At 47.4% G+C, this 23,384-nt stretch overlaps 1 protein-coding gene across 19 annotated transcripts in view; it reads right to left on the bottom strand.

The window, feature by feature from the left end:
- SMARCA4 (SWI/SNF related BAF chromatin remodeling complex subunit ATPase 4) overlaps positions 1 to 6,587 on the bottom strand; it is an 80,880-nt gene extending 74,293 nt beyond the window's left edge. For 5 of the 19 annotated variants that reach the window (XM_074350788.1, XM_074350787.1, XM_074350789.1 and 2 more), the window contains exon 1: positions 6,393 to 6,582. The gene's annotated coding sequence lies outside the window, so the exon portion shown is untranslated. Of the gene's footprint in view, positions 1 to 5,448; positions 5,470 to 6,392 lie in introns of those variants that run through there. The other 14 variants (XM_074350791.1, XM_074350792.1, XM_074350794.1 and 11 more) reach the window with 5 other exon arrangements.
- Between the last annotated feature and the right edge of the window lie 16,797 nt (positions 6,588 to 23,384).

Genomic DNA, 23,384 nt, shown 5'->3' with positions numbered 1-23,384 from the left:
ACTAAACTGCTTGAAAAGGATTGCGGTGGCTGGGCCACTGCGGCAGGACAAGATCAGGACCCTTTGACATCTGCCTGCTGAGATTACGTGTTGGTTGGTTTTGTTTTGTTTTTTTTAAATCTTGCCTAAAACCCAGCACTATATTTAGGTTTGGCCCCAGGATATCTGCTATTTTGTTTTTCGGGCTTGGAAAAAAATTTGTTTTGAAGACACATTTTAGCAGCAGATGTACTGCAATCAAGTCATGACCTGGTGCTCAGATGGTTCAAGGCAGCTGGGCAGGGTGGCTTCGGCAAAGCCAGCCCCATTTGTCACACTGAAAATACAGAATAAGATCCCCTCCCAACTCTACAACTGAAAAAACTCTCCCCACCTGATCTGATGGTGTGGAGCGCGCTAGTCCTGGAACCTGCAAGGATGGATGGAACGGGGCACCCATGGTTTGAGGGACCGAGCTTCCCAAAGCCGGGTGTTCTGTGACACTTTCCTTGTGATATAATTAAGTAACAAAATCTTGCCCTACATTTAAAAGAGAACATTTCAGAAACGAAAAAACTATCTCACAGTGATAAATTACAATATCTTCTCAGTTCTACCTAAGAGGTAGACAGGCCAAATTGTTACCAAGTATTATTTTTAGCACTGGGAATTATGTATCATTTTATTCATTGGAATCCCCCCCACACACACCCTTTTAAAATTTTTCATTCACTTGAAAACCACTGAAGAGCACTTCTTTGTCTACAACATGGCAGAAGACACGAAGAGAACCAGGCCAGTCCTCTGTCCTCTGGGAGTTCAAGCTCTAATCCAGTACAGAGATAGTGTCCACTCCAAGAATACAAACCCTAGCCTAGCTACACAGGTGTTTTTCAAACTCTCTTAACCATGACCCCAGAGTCCAATGTGACCGAGCACAAACATGCATCAAGTAACCATAACTAGTTTTATGGTTCTGTCCTGACCCTGCTCCCCGTGAAACCCGGGTAGATGCTCTTCCTTTTCTCTGTTGAGCCCGGCCAAGCCCCGCTGGACAGATGTCATGACCCATCACTGGGTCTGTCATGGTGCCTGCTATATACTCAACACTGACCATGATGTGTGACCCATGGAGAGGGCGGGAGAGAAGGCCCCCATGACAGGGACACACAAATGCAAGAGTGGCCAAGAGGAGGTGGGGAGGCGTGGCACCTACAGCTGCTGAGTGTCACTCATGTCAGGCCCTCCAGCCCCCCAAATACCAACTGAGAACCAACCCTGTGCTGAACGGGGTTCCAGGCACTGGGCATCCAGCAGAGAACAAAGTCCCTACCTGATGGGACTGACATCTGAGTGACAGAAACAAGCATACAGATAAATGTGACACAGTGTCACGAACTGGGTGGAAGTGCTATGAATAGTCAAGCAAGGTTAACAGTCAAGCCGATGGGAGGTGCTCTTTCAACCACAGTGGCCAGGGATGGTCTCAAAGACAGGGACACATCTAAGCAGAGACCTGAAGTGAAATGGGAGCCAGCGGCTATGGATAGGCAGAAGGACCTGCAAGTGCAAAGGTCCCAGGGTGGGACCCTGAAGGAGCAGAGCAGGAGAGAGAGGTGTGGCAGCAGATGAGGTCAGAGCTGGGTGGAGAGGGCAGAGCACAGGCCTTGAGGGCAGTGATGAGGAAGGAGGACTCTTACTTGAAGTGCAATGGGAAACCACTGGTATGTTCTGGGCAAGGCAGTGACATGATCTGATGATGCCTTTAGAAGATTTCTCTGGACAGACTGATGAAATGGCTGTGAGGATGAGAGAATGAGAAGGGACAAGGCTGACCAAAGTGACCAGCAGGGCCTCAGCTAGCACATGCTGCTTTAAATATAAAAGCTGTCCCTTCCTTGGGGCTGACTAGCCCCAGAACCAGGCTTAGCAAAGCCCAGCCAGGCTGGATTTTAGCCCCAACTCACATCTCCTTGGTTCAGCACTGGTGACCAGAGGGTCCAACCGGGGACTATGGGAGGAACAGGGGATTTAATGCTCAGATAGGTTAAGTTGTTTGCCCAAAGTCACGTAGGGAAGGCAGCACTGCCTCAAGTCCGTCTGACTCTAATGCCTGAGTAACTGATTTAGGCTGAGAATCAGAAGACACAGGAGGAGGAGGGCCTGGAAGAGCATGAAGTACAGACAAAGAGAAGCACTCCAAAGGCAGGAGCCTCCAGTGGTGTTCCGAGGAAGCGGGCAAGGGCGCTGAGTGAGCCAGCAGGCCAGGCTGTGATCAGATGTGCACTTGGTGTCAACAAGGCCAGACACAGCTGCCAAGGCACATCCAGGGGCACCTGTGCTTCAGCGTTGCCATTAGGACGATGAGACCACCCACTGGACCACTTTACTGGGCCTTTCAGGGCAAGTCAGGGTGGTACACATCAAACACTGCCCCCTCAAGTCTCCCACTGTAACAGGTGAGGCAGTAACTGCCTTGGGGCCACCTGCTTCCTGAACCAGCAGGGTGTGACCTGCCAGTGAAAGGAGAACTTAAACTACCCCAAGGAGCCATTTTAAAGCCTATCACTACTAAAAATGGGGCCCGCGCTCCTTCATCACACACCTGCGGCTGGTGAACTTCACACTGAGCAAAACTCAGACTGTTCCCAGGGACAAGTGTCCATATACCAAAATGAAGACATGGCCCTTCAGCAAAGGAACGGAATCCCAAAACCAGTCTGGGTTTCCAGGAAGGGGATGGGGCAGGTTTACACCACGCTACCAGTTTTCTAAAGAAAGAACGCCTCTTCCCTATGGGAACTGGAGGGAAATGATACATTCCTTCCCTTCCCTCTTCCCTATGAACTCTGGCCTCCCAAGAAACCCAGCTACACCTGGTGCTTCCCTCAAAGACCCTTCCCAAACATGAAGATGAGTCGAGGACAAGTCGAGGACAAATTTCCCAGGCCCGTCACATTCATATCCGGAAAAATTCACATCAGCAGCGTGCAGCTTAACAGCAAACTCCAGAAGATAACCGGTCACCCCAGTGAGCCTGACACCACTAACGGGTGACACCAGTGATGACAGCAATGACAGCCCCAACTTGGCCTCAACTCAATTCTGACACGTTCACCCTCAGACGTTTCCCTCCAATGTTCCTGCAGTTACCTCCCATTTATAGTATGTTTTGCAAGTCCTGTTTAGTTTTTTTTTTTTAAACTTTGATTCTCTTTTCAGTGTTCCAATCAATGTTACAAGTTATGAGGAAACAGGTGAAATAGAAAACGAACATCAATGATGTTTTTCAAAACCCGTGCCACAAAGCACACTTCCCTCTTTCCAAACCCGTATGGTGAAACTGCAAAGCATACAATTTTAAAATGATGGACAACGTGGAGGTGCTGACTCCTCAGCTACCACTTTGAAAACACACAGAACTACTACAATGGGGCAAAAATATATTCTGTATCTCAACCTGCCAGAACGTTGGAGGGATCTTGATAAATGACAACAGCCACAAATTGTTCAGCTCTCGGTGCCAGGCATTGTCCTCTGGCATTTTGTTGGTGTTTGGTCCTTCCAACAATTCTACAATTTGGGTACTATTACTGTCCCCCTTTGCAGATAAGGAGACAGATACAAACGAATGAGAACAGGGCCCCCATCTGCTTGTTCCTGGCTGAGCCCCCAGCAGCAGCTGGCTCATGGCAGGCGCTCAATGCACGCTTCTTCACTACATGAATGGGGAACGCATGGTTGGCCTCCTTCTTGCACAACTCCAGGGGGCGCCATTCACGTTATGTTCTGTCTATGGTGGATGTGAATGGGACCCTCTGTGCCACGGCAGCCCTGATGACCGAGGCCAGAATTGGCTGCCATGTCCGAGGACTTAAAAGGAGCTAGGCACTGTCACTCCCATTTCTTTGAGGCACAAGGAGGGAAAAGTGGCAAAGCCAGGAGCCAGACCTGAACGTTTGACTGGAGAGCTCCTGGCAAAATACCCCTGGACCTCAGTCTCTCCATCAGCAGAAAGCTGTACTCACCATTCACGGAAAACACCTAGTCCTCCCGCCTCTGCCACACGTGATAAACACCTAGGACATACAGGTGGTCGAGGGTTACCTGCCAATGTTTCGAGGACCCACACAGAGTGGTAAAGGTATATACATAAATATGTGTTTATGTTGGAGTGCTTTTCACGGACAGAAAGCTTGGAGACCACTGCATTGCCCTACATTAAAGCTCTGATGAGATCACCCCATCACCTCCTGGCTCAAAAACCTGCAAGATCAACATCTCCAGAAGGGTTGGACACAATATGATTTTAGGTGGCATGCAGAGGAACGCTTATCATTTTCATAACCATCTATGTGTTGACTTTAAAGAAAATTTTATATCTATATATATATATATACTCAGCACATTAAACTTGGGGTTTCTGGGATATAGAATGACTCTAAGTTATATTTTCAGTTTTTGAAATGGTTAACTTGCATATATATACACATACAAAACATAAAAAATACTAACACCAACAAACTGAGAGCTCATTACATGCCAGGCTCTGCAGTGGGCTTCCACCTCCAAGCTACCTTTTCAACCCTCACAACAACCCTTTGAGGTGGTATCATTGTCATAGCTGTTTCACAAGTGAGGGGACCTACTGGAAAGTGTGTTGCTCCAGGTCAAACCAGGATTTAGAGCTGGGTGTGAATCCAGGAGGACTGATTCCAGAACTAGCCCTCCATACCACCACCCTATATTAACCACCGCCCCACCCCCTCATTCTTGGGGGGAAGGTAGTTTGGGAAACAACAAAGTTAAAAAATAAAAACCAACAGCAGCGACTAACATTGCCTACAAGTAAGCCACCCTCACTCAGTCCTGTGCCAAGCACTTCATGCATCCTCCCAAGGACCCTCCTCATTCATCCACAAACGTTCACCAACAGCCTACTATGTGCAGTGGCCCAGGATACACAGATTAGGTAGACACATCCTGCTTCGATGGCCCAGAATAGATGTGTAATTACAAACTAGGGTAACTGCTACACAAGAAAGGATCAAGGCAATCTGCGAGTGTAGCAAAGGGGAGAAATGACTGGTCCCAGGTGGTCAAATGCAACCTCGACAAGCCCTCAATTCTGAGTAAAAGCCCCCTCTTCCATGCAGCCTCCCTGATCTCTGGCTCCCAGCACTCACTCCCCAGCACATCCATCCACTGTGTTCCTCTAACACAATTTACCACCTGTCCCCCTACATGACAGGAGAAGCTCCTCAGGGCATCCAACCTCCAACCATCTAACACCCAGTAGGGACTCAACAAATATTTGTTGAACAATAAAGGAGGAGACTGGACCGAACAACAACAGTGCTTCCCACTAGCTAGGAACCATTTTACAGGCTTTCACCAACTCCATTTGTGGCATTTTCCCCATTTCACAAATGAGGAAACCAAGAGGTTCAGAGAGATTAAGCTACTTGCCTATGGTCACACAGCTAAGTGACTGACAACGCCAGGACTCAAACTCCAATCCGGTCTGTCAATTAAAAGTGAAAACTTGTTTCAAATTCCTAGGAAGCGGCTCTTTACGCTTTTTCCCTACTTTCCTCAAGGACTCACTGGGCGGAAAAAAAAAAATCAAGACTGATGTCTTCAAGACTGGCACAAAACACTCTCTCCTGAAAGATCCACGTTTTAAATAAAAGCCTTAATCTAGAAAATCAATTGGGAGGAAGGGAAAAGGATACAAAATAAAACAATGCTTTCAACAGCAAATAGCTCCCCCGTCCTTACCCACTTAATGCCGACCCCTCGCTTCAGGGCAAACATTCTTAAGTCAATACTTGCAAGGGACTGGGAGTTATTTACCTTTCCTTGAAAATCTAAAATGACGTGATTTTTTTAAAATAAAATTTTAGGTCGGCTAACCCAAGGGGGCTGCTAATGGTCGTGTCCAGGCGACGCTGGACACATCTGGGGTTTTTCCTATGAAGCCGCGACCGCAACCAAGCCAAAAGGCAACATTCGAGTCGAACCCGTTACAACGTAGCTAGAAAAGTCCGGACGCCTGGCTATTGTTGCAGCCGCGGCAGAGACCTCGAGGGGGGCCGGGCTCACGGCCCGCCGACGGGGCGACGAGCTTTGTCCCACGACCCCAGCGAGAGCGCGCGCGGGGGGCGCGCGGCCTCCACGCGGCCCGGGCTCCCACCCGGTCGGCCCGGGGATACTGTAGCCGCTGCGGCCTCGCTGCACTATGGCCTTCCCCGCGCGCGCGGTGCCGGCCAGGCTTCTTGACCCTCAGGCGACGCCGTACCCCAGCCCCGCTCCGGGTGCCGGCGGCCCCCTCCCCCCTCGGCGCCCCGGCTCCATTCAAACCGTCTTCCCAAGCCCCGCGCCACGCTCCCCCCGCGACCCGGGTTCCTTACCGGGAGTCGCCGGCGCTGTAGCCTTCCCGGCGCCGCCCCCGCCCCTCCGCGCGGGGCCGGGGGCAGAATGGGAGTCTCGCTTCTCCTCACGAAACAAAGAAGCCGCCGCCGCCGCCGCCGCCGCCGCCGCCGAGCGAGGGTAAGCCTCGTGCGCGCGCCCGCCCGCCTCGGCCGCCCCCCCACGCCGCCCGCGCCCCCGCTGCGCGCGCACTCGTCACCTCCCCTCCCCCCACCACGGACAGTTTCTCCCGTTTCCGCCGCCCGCCTGCCTCATGCGCGTGCCCGCCCGCCCTTCCGCTCCTAGCGCGCGTGCGCGCCCGTCCTGTGGTGGATGGGGGAGGTGGGTGTGGCCAGAGGGAGCTAGCGCGCCCGACGCCCCTCCCCACTCCGTGCGGGACGGTCCTGCGCCTGCGCCTGGGGGCCTTCGTCCTCCGCACGCAGCCCGTCTCAACGCCGCCGAGCATGCGCAGAGCTGACGCCACTGCGGCGGTGTTGAGGTGGTGGTTGTGGTGGCGGCGGGAGGTTGGGGGATGGGATAAGATGGGGTGGTGGCGGGGTCTGCGGGGAAGGGGTGGCCGATGGGCCCTAAGACTCGGAAGTAAGGACCCAAGGCCGTGCGTGAAGGCAGGAGGCGGGCGGGCGGGCTGGGCCAAGGATAAGCAGAGCCGGCTCCTGGGCCAAGGGCGTACCTGGGAACCGCTTTCATCCCTGGTCAGGGGATGGCGGTACCTGTTCGACAAAGCTTGGCGGGCACCGGCCGTGGCTGCCTTTTCTGCAAAACCGACCTATTAATTAACTTATTGATTAGTTTAGCAAACTGAGCTCCAGCCGCAGGTGCTGCGGCACCGGACAAAGATCTCAGCCTCTATGGTGCTCACGGTCTAGTGGGGGAGGCAGGCGAGAGGCAAGAGAACTAAGTAAAATACACTATGTTGAAATGGAGACATGGAGGGTCGTGGAAATGTTAAATGAGGCAGCTTGGGAAGGCCTCGCTGCGAAGACCTTTGAGTCAGGACGTGAGAGCAGTGAGGGAGATAGCCTTGTCCAAGTGTGAAGGCCAGGAGCCTCTAGACGGCCTCGTCTCTGTTTTGAAGATATCTGCAGCCCCACCTCATTAAGTCTTGCAACTGGACAAACGCTCCTCCAGGTTAAGCCCCGCAACCTGTGACTGTCCCTATCCCTGCTTCTCTCAGGCTTGCTCTACTTCATTTTTCAAGTCTCAACTGACTCACCACCTCCACCAGCCTTGCCTCCCTTGATCATTGCCTCCTTTAACTTTCCTTCACATTTCTTCGGTACCGTACCTCTTTATTATTGTCTGTCTCCCCAACTCAAGTAAAATGACACAATATTGTCAATTTTAGTCCCTAGTGAATACCAAACATCTAGTGCGGTTTCCCTCTCTGCCACGTGCTAGATATTTAAGAAAAAAATTTTTTAATTAAAAGAATACTAGAGACTGTCCGTTGAGTGTGTATCATACCTGCGTCAGATCTTTGGATTTTTCTAAGCCCAAGGTGAGTCCCTTGCAGCATAGAGCAGCAGATGAGATCTCAGGCTGAAGTAAAAAAAACCTGGATTGAAAACCTGACTCCATTGTTAGTAGCTGGGGGATGCCAGGCAGGGTTTTTGGACTCATCCACATTTCCCTTTCTTCACCTGTAAAATGGAAGCAACAACAGCACTCACCTCCACAGGCTGGTTACGAGGAATCCGTGAAAGCAGGCCACCTGGGACTTCTCAGAAGCTTAGCTCCTGATGTTGGGTAGTGCATAGTAAATGGGCGAGTGGGGTCTGAACTTTGGTCTCTCTCATTCATTCAAGTAGTATTTCTTAAGCGCCCTCAACATGCTAAACACTGAACTGGTCATAGGCCTGCAGTGATGCACGGAGCAAGCAGGGTTCTGGGCCATGGAGCGGACAGTCTAGCTGACTCCCATGTTGATCACACTGATACAAGGTAGGAGAACCTAAGTGCAGTGGAAGAAAAGCCCAGGGTACAATGAGGTCATAACATGGGGCCTTCCTGGGATTGAGGAGTCAGCTAGACCTCTCTGAGGAAGAGGCGTGTATGCCAAGACCCAAAGGAGAAGGGCACTAGATGGAGAAGACAGATGTGCCAAGACCCTGAAGATGCAAACAGCGTGGGAACAGATGACCGCCGTGTGGCTGTGAGGAGGAGGTCAGTGGCGGCAGGGCAACGGTGAGAATCTGGACCTTTTTCTGGAGCACAGTGGGAAGCAGCTGAAGGCCTTTAATCAGGAGAATCTGGCTGCTCTGGCTGCAGGATGGAGATGGCTGGTGGGGCAAGGAGAGAAAGTGGGGAGTCCTTTTCAGCCATTGCACTGGAGAGGAGTGGAGAGGGTGGGGCTTGCACTAGAGGGAAGGCAGTGCAGGTGGAGAGAGATGGAGGTAGAATGGATAGAAATGGAAGAAGTGAACCTGAGAGGTGAGGAAGGAGGGCCCAGTGTAAATGCCAGCTTTCTCTGCAGCCAGGACACTGGGGACATGGACAGTCTGGCAAGGAAGGATCAAGAGTCCTGTTTTAAGGACAAGATGTCTTTAGAAAGGCAGCTATGCTAACCACTGTATCACCAACACAACAAGATGTCTTTAAGGAGCAATCGTATAGACCAGTGGTTTATGGCTGTCCATACACTGAAATCCCAGATTAAGTAAAACTGATGCCTTTAACAGCTATACTTCTGTCTGTGATACACCATGAGTTAATTTTTGTATACGGGATGAGATGAGATCGAAGTTCATTGTTTTCCATAGGGACATGCAGTTGTTCTGGACTGTCTGCTTCCTCGTTGAATTGCTTTGACACTTTTGCCAAAAATCAGTTGACTGAGACAGAAAGTGTGAGTCTGTTTCTGAACTCTGTATTCTGTTCTTTGATCAATACGCCTCCCCTTGTGCTAAGACCACACTGTTTTGATGACTGTGGCTTTGTAGTAAGTCTTGAAAGCGAGTAGTTCTCCAACTTTGTTCTTTTTTAAAATTGTTTTGGTTGCTCTAGATCCTTTGCATTTCTGTGTAAATTTTAGAATCAGCTTGTTAATTTCTACCAGAAACCACGATGGGCTTTTGATTGGGATTGCACTGAATCTGTAGACCAATTTGGGGAAAGATGCCATCTTAACACAGCATCTTAACAATATTAAATCTTTGAATCCAGGAACATGGTGTATCTCTCTGTTTATTTAGGTCTTCTCTACTGTCCATTAAACTTGTTCTTTTCAGGCCTCTGCTACTCCACTGTCCCTGTCGGAGTCACAGGGACCTGTGTGTTGCTGAAGACAGGAGACAGTTCTCATCTTCACCTTCCTGGGCTGTTGGCCACAATTGACACATTCCCTCCTTAGAGCAGTCTCCACACCGCTTCCAGGGCACCACACACTCCTGGGTTTCTTCCCACCCCATCTTCGGCTCCTCTGTGGCTTCTTCCTCTTCACACTGATCTCAGACCTTGGTCCCCTGTCTCTTTCACCCCCTTGGCTTCTGGTCTTGCAACCTTAAAAAGTCATCTACATCCTAGGTATCTACCCAGAAGAACTGAAAACAGGAACTTGAACAAATACTTGTAAATAAATGTTCATTGTCATGCACTGTTAGTAATACCCAAAAGGTGGAAACAGTCCAAAAATCCATGAGCAGATGAGTGGATAAACAAACTGTTGTATGTACATTTGATGGAATGCTTAGCCATAAAAGAGAGCAAAGTCCTAATATGTGCTACAAAGTGGATAAGCCTCGAAACATGCTAAGTAAATGAAGTCAGACTCAAAAGGTCAGATGTCGTGTGAGTCTATTTATTTAAAATGTCCCAAACAGGCAAATCCATACAGACACGGCAGGTTGCCGGGGCTGAGGGCAGGAAGGGAGGAACTGTGTGAAAGGGTTTTATTTGGGGATAATGAAAATATTTTAGAACTAGAGGGAGATGATGCTGACACAATGTCGTGAATGTGCTGAATATGAGTAAATTGTTTATTTTTAAATGTTTAATTTTGTATAATATGAATCTCATGTAATTTTTTTTAATCTACGTGCTAATTATTACCAAATGTTTATCTCCTATCTGGACCTTACCCAGAAAACTGCATATGAGACACCACCATCTGAATATTTAATAGGAGTTAAAGTTTCAGTCCCACCCTCTTTTGCTAAAAACCTTCCAGTGACTCCCATCTTGCCAAAAATAAAAGGGAAAGACCATCAAGACAGACTGGAAGACAAGTTTATACTGTAGAGCACAGGGAACTATATTCAATATCTTGTAACTTACGGTGAAAAAGAATATGAAAACAAATACATGTTCATGTATGCCTGAAGCATTGTGCTGTACACCAGAAATTGACACATTGTAAACTGACCATACTTCAATATATGTGTGTGTGTATGTGTGTATACAAAAAAGAAAAAAAGGAAGGAAATATTTGAAAAGACATCTGATAAAAGATTGTTATCCAAGTATATGAAGAACTCATACAACTCCACAATGAGAAAATGAACAACTGAATTACAAGCACAAAAACCTAAACAGACACCTAACCAAAGATGGCAAATAAGCATATGAAAAAATGTTCGACATGATATGTCATTAGGGAGTTGCAAATTAATACAGCAATGATATACCATACACACCTATTAGAATGGGAGAAATCCAAAACGCTGAAAGTACCAAGTGCTGATGAGAATGCGGAACAACAGGAACTCTCATTCATCGCTGGTGAATGCGAAATGGTTCGGCCAGGTGTCCGTCAGTGGATAACTGTATAAACAAAACATGGGGTAGCCATTCAATGGAACATTATTCAGCCTTAAAAAGGAAGGAAAGTCTGACACGCTCCAATGTGGATGAACCTTGAGGACATGATGCTGAGTGAAATAAGCCAGACCCCAAAGGACAAATACCATATGATTCCACTTACATGACTTGTCAAGAATAGGCAAATTATAATAGAGGTAGGAAGTGAGTACAGGTTACCGGGGCCTGGGGGAGGGGGAACGGGGAGTGAGTGTTTAATATGGACAGAGTTTCAGTTTGGGAAGACGAAAAAGTTTTGAAGATGGATGATGGTGATGTTTGCACAACAGTGTGGATGAACTGAATGCCCCTAATCTATACACTTAAAATGATAAAATTTTTGTTATGTATATTTTACCACAATTTTTAAAAGTGGAGAAAAAACATGTTACCACTGGGGAAAGCTGAGAAAATGTATGAGGAATCTCTATTATTTTTTTTTACAATTGCACGTGAATCAGCAATGATCTTGAGAAAATTTTCCCTTTTAAAAACTGAAATCAATATGCAGATAACCAGTCGATCCAGCAGTATTGTCTGCTTTGGCTGCTGTAGGAGCCTGCTGTGTCTATGGTAGCGTGTCTCCTTCAGATTTTTTTTTTTTAACACAATTGTGAAGATCTTAAATTTTCCGTGTGATAGAAATTCTCATAAACATACTAACGTGAGGTTAAACGAAGCAGAGCTGCAGTCGCTTGCGTTTTCTTCGACGTGTTTAAGCTGCCACCCAGGGAAACCAGTGAGACGCTTAGGGTGATGTTTACGAGGAAAACGGGCTCGAGGCCTGCCGTATTCCTTTGGCTCTTCAGTCTCTCCCGCTCTTGTGCAAGTGTGTTTGTGTGTAATCACACGTCCTGTGGCCCTTCTGGGTCCTGGCCACTGGAGAACCAGCAGGAGCAGCAGTGAGATCGGTCAGTGCCCTATCAGGATGAGGGGACCATCTAAAGTATGTCACCCTCTGTGAAGGCGTAGGAACAACACACAACATTCTGCAGAACTCACTACCCACCCCCTTTTATGCCACGAGCTGTGTGTCCCGAATGCTTATTTAACTTGACCGGGCTTTCGGCGCTTATACGAATTGGGGCAAATGAATAGATGAGCAGATTGGAGAGGATGCAAGCCCCTATCAGTCCTCTTGTAAGAAACGTTGGGTCCCTTCTCTGTTATATCATACCTCAGTTGCTAGAAGAAAATTAAAAGGAAGGCTGTCTTCCCTGCTGGGAGCGACAGTCACGCTGGGTGGCAAGACAATTCAGTACTAATGACTTAATCCCTCACTTGGTTTATTTACCTGTGCTGTGCAACTTCTCCGCCCCTGTGGGCGTTATGTTCTAGATAAATGCACAGAGATTGAACATTAGTGTGTGTGCTGAGTTGCCGAGGGGGCTCAAGCCTGGAGAATTTTCTGGAGGTTCTGAGACCCTATGGGGTGGAACCCTGGAATTTTTTTAAATGAAATGCCCAACATGAGTCTTACCATCAGTGATTTCAGTGGGGCAAATCCACAGACTCCACCTGCTTACCCAACCTGCTTGCTCATACGAAAGGTGAGGGTGCCTCCAACAAGTAATTCACAACTAGTGTGGCCACGTGATTCATTTAAAATGACCATCTTTTTAACTCTAGATTTAAATGTGTACTGGAAAACACATTTTTAATGTGTTTCTCAGAATCCTCTGGAGGGCCTGTTAACACAACGGCCGCTGGGCCCAGCTCACGGAGCGTCTGATTCAGCAGTTCCGGGGCAGGGCCTGAGAACCTGCATTGCCAGGCCCCCAGGTAACGCTGTGTTTGGTGATGAAATCCTCGCGCCAACCCAGCAAGATTCAGGCTGTTGTCATCCTGGTGCCCTTTTCACAAGTGAGGCAGCTGAGCCCAGAGATTTAGAAGCTTGTTGTGGGTCACACATCAGGGGTAGGGGGTTGGGGACAGCAGGCCCTCTCTAAGCACAGCTCTGGTCTGGTCCCTGGGAGGAGCTACCATCCAGGAAGGCAGACTCCTACACCCTTTGGGGCCGAATGCATGTATTACCCGTTTACTTTAAATGCACCCTTGAATGGCTCAGAATGAGGCCCTGACTTTGTCAAGTGGCCCACAAGGCCCTGCCCCCTCCAGCCTCCTCGCTGGTGGTCCTTTCTCTACCTGCTTCAAAACAGCAGCTGTATACACTTAACTGGGGGCCCCTTTTTGTCCTTTGTCCCTTTCTGGTCTCCTGGCATTTGCACACCATTCTGCAGCCTGTATGCTTGCTCTCTGCCTCCCTCCTTGGCTTCCTACACAAGGACTGGGCTTAGATTTAGCTTCTACCCCTGCCCTAGATGGTTAGACACCCTTCCTCTGTTGGAAGAAATAGGGACATTTAGGGGGGAATCCTTTTTCAAAAGTGTTGGAAGGATGAGCTTAGCAAGTCACAGGGTGTTTAATATTAATTAAAGATATGAATATTAGCAACAATAGTTAACACTTGTATCGCACTTCCTGGGTGCCAACTGCTATTCTAAGCCATGAATATGTAAATTTAAATGTAACGGAAATGCCAGTTGGTACAACCACTTTGGAAGACAGTTTGGCAGTTTCTTACAAAACTGAACACACTCCTATCATCCAGCTCCTAGGTATTTACCAAAATGTATTAAAAACTGAAGTCCACATAAAAACCTGCACGTAAGTGTTTCGAGCCGCTTTATTCATAATTGCCAAAACTTAGAAGCAACCAAGATGTCCCTCAATAAATGAATAGATGAACAAACTGTGGTAAATCCAGACAGTGGAATATTAGCACTATAAAGAAACAAGATCAAACCACAGAAAGACATGGAGGAAACTTAAATGCATATTTCTAAGTGCAAGAAGTCAAACTTCAATGGCTACATCCTGTGTGATTCTAACTATATGACATTGTGGAAAAGACGAAACTGGAGATAGAAAAAGGAGACACACCCCCTCCTCCCAGGTTTAGAGGGGGAGGGAGGAAGAGGTAGAGAGCACAGAGGACTTTTAGGGCAGTGAAACCATTCTGTGGGATACAGTCAAGATGGATAGGTGTCATTATACATTGGTCCAAACCCACAGAATGTGCAACACAGAGTGTGGCCCCTCGTGTAAACTGTGGACTCTGGGTGATGGTGGTTTCTCAGTGTAAGTGTATCATTTGCAACAAATATACCAGGCTGGTGGGGGATGTGGACAATGGAGGAGGCTATGCATGTTGCGGGTAAGGGGTCTATGGAATATCTCTGTACCTTCTGCTCAATTTTGCTGTAAGCTTAAAACTGCCCTAAAGAATAAAGCCTACTTTAAAAAATAGAATATACAAAAACATGAGTGAACCCTAATGTAAACTGTAGAATTTAGTTAATAATAATGTATCAGTATTGATTCTATTGTAACAAATATCAATTGTAACAAATGTTAATTGTAACAAATGTTCCCACATCAATGCAAAATGTTAATAATTAGGGGAATTGGAAACTCTGGGGCAGAGGGCTGATGGGGAGAGAAGATTTGTGGGAATTCTGTACTATTTGCTCAGTTTTTCATAAACCTAAAACTGCTCCAAAAAAATAAAGTCTATTTATTTTAAAACCTATATGTCCATGTCTGGAGGGAACTCTAATTTGTAAAGATCCATGCACCCCAATGTTTATAGCAGCACTATATACAATAGCCAAGACATGGAAGCAACATAAATGTCCATCGACAGATGACTGGATAAAGAAGTTGTGGTATATTTATACAATGGAATACTGCTCAGCCATAAGAAATAAAATAATACCATTTGCAGCAACATGGATGAACCTAGAGATCATCATTCTAAGTGAAGTAAGCCAGACAGAGAAAGAAAAATACCATATGATACCACTCACATGTGGAATCTAAAAAAAGAAAAAAGAGGACACTAATGAGCTCATCTACAAAACAGAAACAGACTCGCAGACACAGTAAAGAGTCTTATGGTTACCAGGGGAAAGGAGGAGGAAGGGATAAAGCATTTCACCTGCTTCTGTGGAAAACAATCAGCAGGAGGTATATTTTTGGGTCTGGCCCACATTGGGCCAGTTTTCTCAAGGGTCTGTTAGAAGATGGTCTAAGGCAGGGGTTCTCGGCGGCAGCGTGACTGTGGGGGCATCTTGTGCACGGGAGGCACTGGAAGGTGGTGAGCAGCAACCCTGGCCTCTACCCACTGTTGGTCAGCACTGAGGGCCAGAGCCCAGGCTTGCTCCCGGGGCCACCTCGGGGCTCAGGACTTTTATCTGTTCCCTATAGAAGCTCCCTCATGGCAGGGGGCCCAGTGTCCTGGGTCCCTGGTCGTTCTCTTCTTTTTGGTAATTCCCGGTGACTGACAAGCACAGGGCTGCCTATCCCCCAGTCTGACAACCTCTCAGGTGATGGTTGGCTCGGTGTGAAGGTGGGCTGGGGTTGGGTTGGCATCTCTCTCCTCTGGGTCCACTCTTCTCTGTGCCCACACTCTAGCATCACCCAGGTCCCCACCATCAGGACCCCATCTTTGGTTTAAAAACACCAAGGAAGGGAAGAGGAGGCAGCAGCCTCAACAACCTCCAACTAGGGGTCCGGGATCAGGAACCACTCTTCAGACACGTCGGCCTCCTTCCCTGCCCTCCCTGCTTCCTCTGGGCATGGGTTCTAGGCTGTGGACCACTGACAGAGATCTGTGGACTGATCTGGGGGCAGAGGCTGAGCCAACCCTGGGGTGGGGATGGAGCGGTCTGTATGTCTTGGATGTACAGAACTTGGTCTAGGAGACAAATTAAGTTATGAAAATTCAGTGGCTAGTATTTAATGCTAATCTACTGTTATAAAGTATCCTACATTTATATAACTTCAGAGGCTCATATAGAAAAGGACACCCTTCCTCCGTTGTCCCACATCCAGTTCCAACACCACAGGGGAGGCAGATTTGCATATTTATTTGTCTATTCTGTAGATTTCCAATGTCTGGAATCCCGTTTAAGGTTTTAGGCTGCCTTCAATACTTTTGAAATACAAATATTTCCTATTTTTAACCCCCTCCCAGGTTCCGACCACCAAAAACTGTCTCCAGACTTGACCAGATGTCCCTTGGAGGGCAAAATCATCCCCCATTGAGAAGCACTGATTTAGGGACCTGATTTAGGGTAGCATCTAAACATCTTTTACCTTCTCTTGTTCACGAGAGGATCACAGCAGAAGTGATCGTCCCCCAGCCCCAGGGTTTGTACAGACACACATGTCACCAGTGGAGCCTGCAGCGGGACATGAGTGGGAGAGAGCCAGCTGGCTGTCCCGCCCGGCCCCTCTCCATCCACCTCCTCCCTTTCTTCCACTGACCTCATTCTGCAGTGCGAATTATGCCTGGGAGTGGCATCTGTGAGACTGTGGCAGAACAGGTTGTCCAACCATGAACTGGAGAAACGAAACCCGTCTCTGCCCAAGCCAGTGTTTCTTGAACAGGGTCCAAGCAGAAGCACCTGTCAGCAGGGGGACCTTGGGAAAGGTGCTGTGGGGTGGGGCCTCCTTGGCTCTGCTTCTGCTAGGGAAGCGCTTCACTGTCCTGGGTTCATCTGGGTCTTACTTATCCTTGGGGCTGCTCACCAGGTGTTCTAATGACTTTATAAACCTGAGACACACCTCCAGGAAGGCAGGAACCACCTCTTAAAACTTGGGAGTAACTACCACCCCACACTAGTAGGATGGCTACAAGCAAAAATAATAATAGTAAAAACAAGTGTTGGCAAGGATGTGGAAAAGTTGGAACTCTGGTGCCTGTGGGTAGGAATGTAAAAGGGTGCAGATGCTGTGGGAAATAGTGGGGAGATCCCTTAAAGATTTTGAAAATGGAACTACCATGTGATCCAGCAAATCCCACTTCTGGGTATATATCCAAAAGAACTGAGAGCAGGACTCAAATAGATGTTTGTACACCCATGTTCAAAGCAGCATTATTCATAATAGCCAAGATGTGGAAACAACCCTAGTGTCCATCATCAGATGTATGTGGTCCATCCATACAGTGAAATGTTTTTTCTCACTTCAAAAACCAGAATTTTATAACTGACATAAGCATTTCCATTGCATCAAAAACAACAAAATACCTAGAAATAAATGTAACCACGGAGGTTACCTATACTCTGAAAACTGTAAAACATTGATGAAGGAAATTGAAGATGATACAAAGAAATGGAAAGATATCTTGAGCTCTTGGATTGGAAGAATCAACATTATCAAAATGGCCGTACTGCCCAAAGCAATCCACAGAGCCAACGCAGCTCCTGTCAGAGTACTCGCGACATTCGTCACAGAACTAGAACAAACAATTCTGAAATTTATATGGAACCCTAAAAGACCCCGAATTGCCAAAGCATTATTTTGTAGGTCTTTTTTTTTTTTTTCTTTCTTCTTTTTTTTTTCTCTTTTCTTATGGTTCAATGACTAGAGCAGTTCCTTTAACATTTGTTGTAAAGCTGATTTGGTGGTGCTGAATTCTTTTCGCTTTTTTCTGTGAAGTGTTTGAATTCATCATCAAATCTGAACCAGAGCCTTGCTGGATAGAGTATTCTTGGTTGTAAGTTTTCCCCTTTCATCACTTTAAATGTATCGTGCCACTCCCTTCTGACCTGCAGAGTTTTTTGCTGAAAAATCAGGTGATACCTCATGGGAGGTCCCTTGTATGTTACTTGTTGCTTTTCTCTTGCTAATTTTAATATTTTCTCCTTATCCTTAATTTTTGTCAATTTGATTACTGTGTGCCTTGGTGTGTTCATCTTTGGGCTGATCCTGTGTGGAACTGTCTGCACTTTCTGGACTTGGGTGACTACTTCCTTTCCCAAGTTGGGGAAGTTTTCGGTTATTATCTCTTCAAGAATTTTCTCAAGTCCTTTCTCTCTCTCTCTCTCCTCTTTCTGGGACCTCTATAATGCAAATATTAGAGCTCTTCATGTTGTCCCAGAGTTCTCTTAAACTATCCTCATTTCTTTTCATTCTTTTTTCTGTTCTGCAGTAGTGATTTCCACTAATCTGTCTTCTAGCTCACTGATCCATTCTTCTGCCTCATTTAATCTATTCTTGGTTCCTTCTAGTGTGTTACTCATTTCAGTGATTTTATTCTTCAGCTCTGTTTGGGTATTCTTTATATTTTCCCACTCTTTGCTAAAAACTTCACTCTGTGCATCTATTCTCCTCTTGAGTTCTCTGAACATCTTCACCATCATTACTCCAAACTCTTTCTCAGATAAATTGCCTATCTCCTCATCACTTATTTCTTCTTCTGGGAATTTATCTCTTGCCTTGGCCTGGAAGATATTCCTCTGCCGCCTCATATCGTCTGTTTTTCTATTTGTATTTTTATGTAGGTTAGTCATGTTTCTCAACTTGCAGAGGTGGCCCTCTGTGGGAGATGTCCTATGTGTCCCAGTGGTACACTCTCTTGTCCCCCAAGGGCCAGGATCCAGCTGGTCCCAGTGTAGAGTCTGGCCTGTGTGTGTGGACTCCTTCCACAGGCTTTGGGATTATTGTTTTCTTATTTCTGGTATCTGCCTCCTGGTGGATGAGGCTGGACTAGAGGCTTATGCAAGTTTACTGGCAGGAGGAGCTGGTGCCTGCCCACTACTGGGTGAAACTTGGTCCTGGACCTCTGGTGGGCAGGGCCATGTGTAAAGGTGTTTTGTGGCTCAGGAAGTCTGCTGATGGGTGGGGCTGTGTTCCCACCCAATGTGTTGTTTGGCCTGAGGCTTCCCAGTCCATAAGCCTACAGGCTGTTGGGTGGGGCTGGGTCTCAGTGATAACGATCCAGTCAAGATGTCAGCCTCCAGGAGAGCTCTTGCAGATGAACACTTCCGGGGTGTCCACCACCAGCTTTTGTGTCCCCTGGGTGAGCCACAGATGTCCCCTACCTCCCCAGGAGACCCTCCAAAACCAGCAGGCAGGCCTGGCCCTGGATCCTATGAAATCACTGCCTCGGCCCTTGGACCTGGCATATGCGAGATTCTGTGTGCACTTCCCAAGGGAGTGAAGTCTCTGTCTCCCCATCCCATGGGACTCCTAGAGTTAAGCCCCGCTAGTCTTCAAAGCCAGGTGTCCTGGGGTCTCTTCCTCCTCCCAATGCCGGAACCCCAGGCTGGGGGGCTGACTTGGGGCTCAGAACTCTCACTCTTGTGGGAGGGCCTCTGTGACTTAATTATTCTTCAGCTTGTGGGTCGCCCACCTGTGGGGTGTGGGGCCCGATTATATCGTGAGCACGCCCCTCCTACCGTCCTGCTGTGGTTGTGTCTTTATGTTTCCAGTTGAAGAAGATCTTTTTTTCTAGTTCCAGTCTTTTTTCCCCCATGATTGTTTAGCAGTCAGTTGTGGTTTTTCCATACAGCAGAATATTATTCAGCCTTAAAAAGGAAGGACATTCTGAATCATGCTACACCGTGAATGACGTTATATTTGTCTTTTGAGTCCACATGGTATACGATTCCACATGGTATACGAGGTCCCTAGAGTAGTCAGGTGCAGAAAGTCAGAAAGTAGGGTGGTGGGTGCCAGGGTGTGGGGGAGGAGCAGTTAGTGTTTAATGAGGGCAGAGTTTCCGTTTTGGAAGACAAAGTGAGTTCTGGAGATGGATGGTGGTGATGGCTACACAACAGTGTGAATGTGCTTAATGCCACAGACTGTAACCTTAAAAATGGTTAAGATGGTCAATTTTATGTTCTGCATCCTTTACATCAATTTTTTTTAAAGCTCATAAGCAGTAATAAATCCAAGCCATACAGCTAACGTCTGATGAGTGGATGCAGCCGAGGTCCTTGGGACCCACACCAGGTGGCTGAGCAACCCTGTGCAGAATCTCCAAAGGCGAAGCCTCAGCCAGAGATAATGAAGACTTGACGCTGCTGGGTTATCCAGGCTCCCTGGGGAACCCTGGAGTCGGTGTTCACCGGCTGGAGATGATGACCTCTGTGTTTATGGAAGGCGCATGCGGGCCCCCATCATGATGCTCGCTACCTGCCCATCTGAGATTGGTGCTGCAGCTCACACCAAGGGATGGAAATACGAAAGCACCAGCCCGGCCCTGAGTCACTGCGCAGGCGTGTTAATTACTGCCAGGGGACCTTGCTGATGAGAGCTGGAGGAAGGAAAGCTAGTTTTCCTTTTAACAATCATCTGCTGTCCCTTTGATGTGCTGTTATCAGACACCGCCAAGTTGCCTGCTGTGTCGTCCCAGACTCCCCAAAGTCCTGGCCTTAGGTTTTTTCCCCTACATTTTTAAAACTTCCAAAATAATAAAGTGGAAGAAGCCATGGATTCTATTTCTAGGGCAAGGTGAAGAGAGCATTTCTTGCCATCAGAGCTTCTGGAATCTTCTTAGGCTGGAAGGACTGGGTCAGTGTCTGTACTGAGCTCAGCTGAAGTCCTGAGCATGACTCTCAAGGCCCCCTGCCCTCATCTCCGCCAGTTCCCACCACTCACTCACCCCAGCCACACTGGCCTCCTCACTGTTCCCCCAGCCTGCCAGGCACAATCCTGCCACAGGGCCTTTACACCTGCTGACTTTATGCCTGGAACCTTCTTTCCCCAGATATCCACACCGCTCCTCCCTCAGTTCCTTCAGACCTTTGTTCCAATCTCAACGTCTCTGACTGCCTACTTAGGGTTGCAGCCCCTCCCTCAGCAGTCAGCTTTCCCGGTCCCCCCTTCTCCACAGCACTTACTGCTTTCTTTCTCTGGTTTCCTTATTTACTATGTCAATAGTGTATTCACTGTGCCAACAGTCCATCTCCCTGTAGCTTGTGCCCTGCCCACTAGCACTTGAGCCCCGAGAGAGCGGGGGCCTCCGTGTTCATCAGTGTGTCCCGTGTATCTGTAATAGTGCCTGGTGTGTAGTAGGTGCTCAGAAAACACCAAATAAACGAATTCATCTGAGTCCTGAACCTGTGGGGGTCTGATGCTATCTCTAGGTGGGGAGTGGGGAGCAATGTGGATCTTATCCTTAAAAATGTGGTTGTGCATTTTGACCTGCCCACATTCCCCCCTCCACCCAGGGGCTAGCACAGAGGCTGCCTTCGGTTTCACCCCCATCAGAGCAGTCCCGGGGCTGGGGCAGCTTCCCAGATGGCATCTGTCAAAAGCTATAAAAGCATATGCTACCCATGGCCCTCTGGGACATGTGATAGCAGAAGGGGCGAGCAACAGAACAAAAGCCTGGGGAGAGGAAATGAGGTTGGAATCAAAATGGCACACTAGGAAAAAAACCAAACACCAAAGAAGGCAATAAGGGAGGAATTAAAAACACGAAACATGCAGGTCATATAGAAAAAATAGCCCAACGCATCTCTCCGCAGTGTTTCTGCAGCATTGACCATGGCAAGACCCTGGAGATCTAACATCGAGAAGTCTCCATTGTTCTCAGGGATGTGTTATCCACCAGGCATCTGCGACAGTTCACAGAGATTGTTGCCAACCTGGAAAGCACACCCAAGTTTCAGTGTTCAGAGTTTTACTGGGGTTTCGTTACATAAGAATCTTTGACTGAATGCTTACCTGATGGAATCATTGCCCACGTGGCTCAATCTCCAGCCCTCCTGCCCACTCTCACCCCAACCCCTGGAGGTCAGGCTGAAATCACATGTCTAATTACATGGTTGGTCTTTCTGGCATGGACAGCCGCCACCCTGAGTCATCGAGTTAGCATAAACAATCAAGTGTGTTCCGAGGGGCCCACCAAGAAGAGCCACCACACTGCTGTCACTTGTAGGATCCCCAGGGTATACAGGTTACCTCTCGGGAGCTAGGACAGAGGCCAGGGCTCTCTTTGGTATCTTCACTATACAATGTTACACTTCAGTTTAAAATTTATTAAGATAATAACTCCATATCTAGACCAATTGGAATAAAACTGTGGAACATCAAAAACAAGGAGGCAGCCTTAGGATCAGCCAGAGTAGCAACGACAGAGAAGCAACATCTGAGGCCAGAAGACAATGAATCCTATCTTCAACGAATAAACAAATTTTTAATTTAAAAAAACCAAAGTCCATCTTGGCCCTGAGAACAATTTTCAAGAACATAGTCAAAGGAAGACATTTTCATTCAAATAAAAGCTGAGAGAGTGCCACCAGCAGCCCTTCAAGGGTGTTCTTCAAGCAGAACAAAAAGTGATCCGATACTATATATAAAATAAACAAGATCCTACCTTGTAGCACAGGGAACTATACTTGATATCCTGTAACAAACCATAACAGAAAAGAATATGAAAAAGCTTATATATATATATCTGGATCACTTTGCTGTACAGTAGAAACTAACACAATATTGTAAATCAATTATACATCAATTTTTTAAAAAAACTTAAAAAGTGATCCAAGAGGAAAGGGTGGAGAACCAAGAAGGAATGTTGAGAGAGAAAGAAAGGAAGGAAGGAAGGGAGGGAGGAAGAAAGAAAGAAAGAAAAAGAAAGAAAGAGAGGAAGAAAGAAAGAAAGAAAAGAAAGAAAGAAAGAAAGGTGGTAATTATGGATAAATCTAAATGCATGTTGAGTTTGGAATACTAGTAATAGTGCAGTGTATTTTTGAAGTTGAAAATAAACAGTTTAGAACAACTTTTTCTTAAGTAGTATGGTGGCCATAGTTGAGCAGAGGTTTCTCCAGCCTAGGAGACAGACCAGGTCTCTGATGTCTAGGTTGGAGACATGACACTAGAAACCTGAATGCACAAATCAGTCTATGATCTTCTTGCAGCAAGGCAGAGGGTGTGGCATGAGGCCGAAGCCTGGGAAGGTGTCCTTTGCTAAGATGATGCTTCAGGTGGCACCTGAAGAAGGACTTCATGCCTTAAGGCAAAGGGCAGGACCAGTGGTAGCTGGGGAGAGAGAGCCAGCCTCTCAGCACAGCTGGGTTGTGGGAAAATTAAGAGCTTCCTGGATATCGCATGTCAGAAGTGGTTTTGCAGCTCACCCTCTGCCCTCCCCAGCAGCTGAATTCATGTATCTGGGTGCACTGGGCTGGCTCCATTTGCATTCTGAGCCCAGCCCAGGTGTGTGCAGGGAAGTTTGCTGGGGTTTTTTGTTTTTTTGGGGGTTTTTAGAAGAAAGAAGTTATCTTTCAGCACAGAAGACAGATAGGAACCAACTTGAACAAACCTGTCATCTGAACAAAACAGGTGGCAGGCGATTAAATAATTTTGCTTACTTTTCTGTC

This window comes from Camelus bactrianus, chromosome 22, assembly GCF_048773025.1.
Source record: "Camelus bactrianus isolate YW-2024 breed Bactrian camel chromosome 22, ASM4877302v1, whole genome shotgun sequence".
NCBI lineage: Eukaryota > Metazoa > Chordata > Mammalia > Artiodactyla > Camelidae > Camelus > Camelus bactrianus.
Note: the sequence above shows the minus strand (reverse complement) of the source record. Positions and strands in the feature narration are given on the sequence as shown.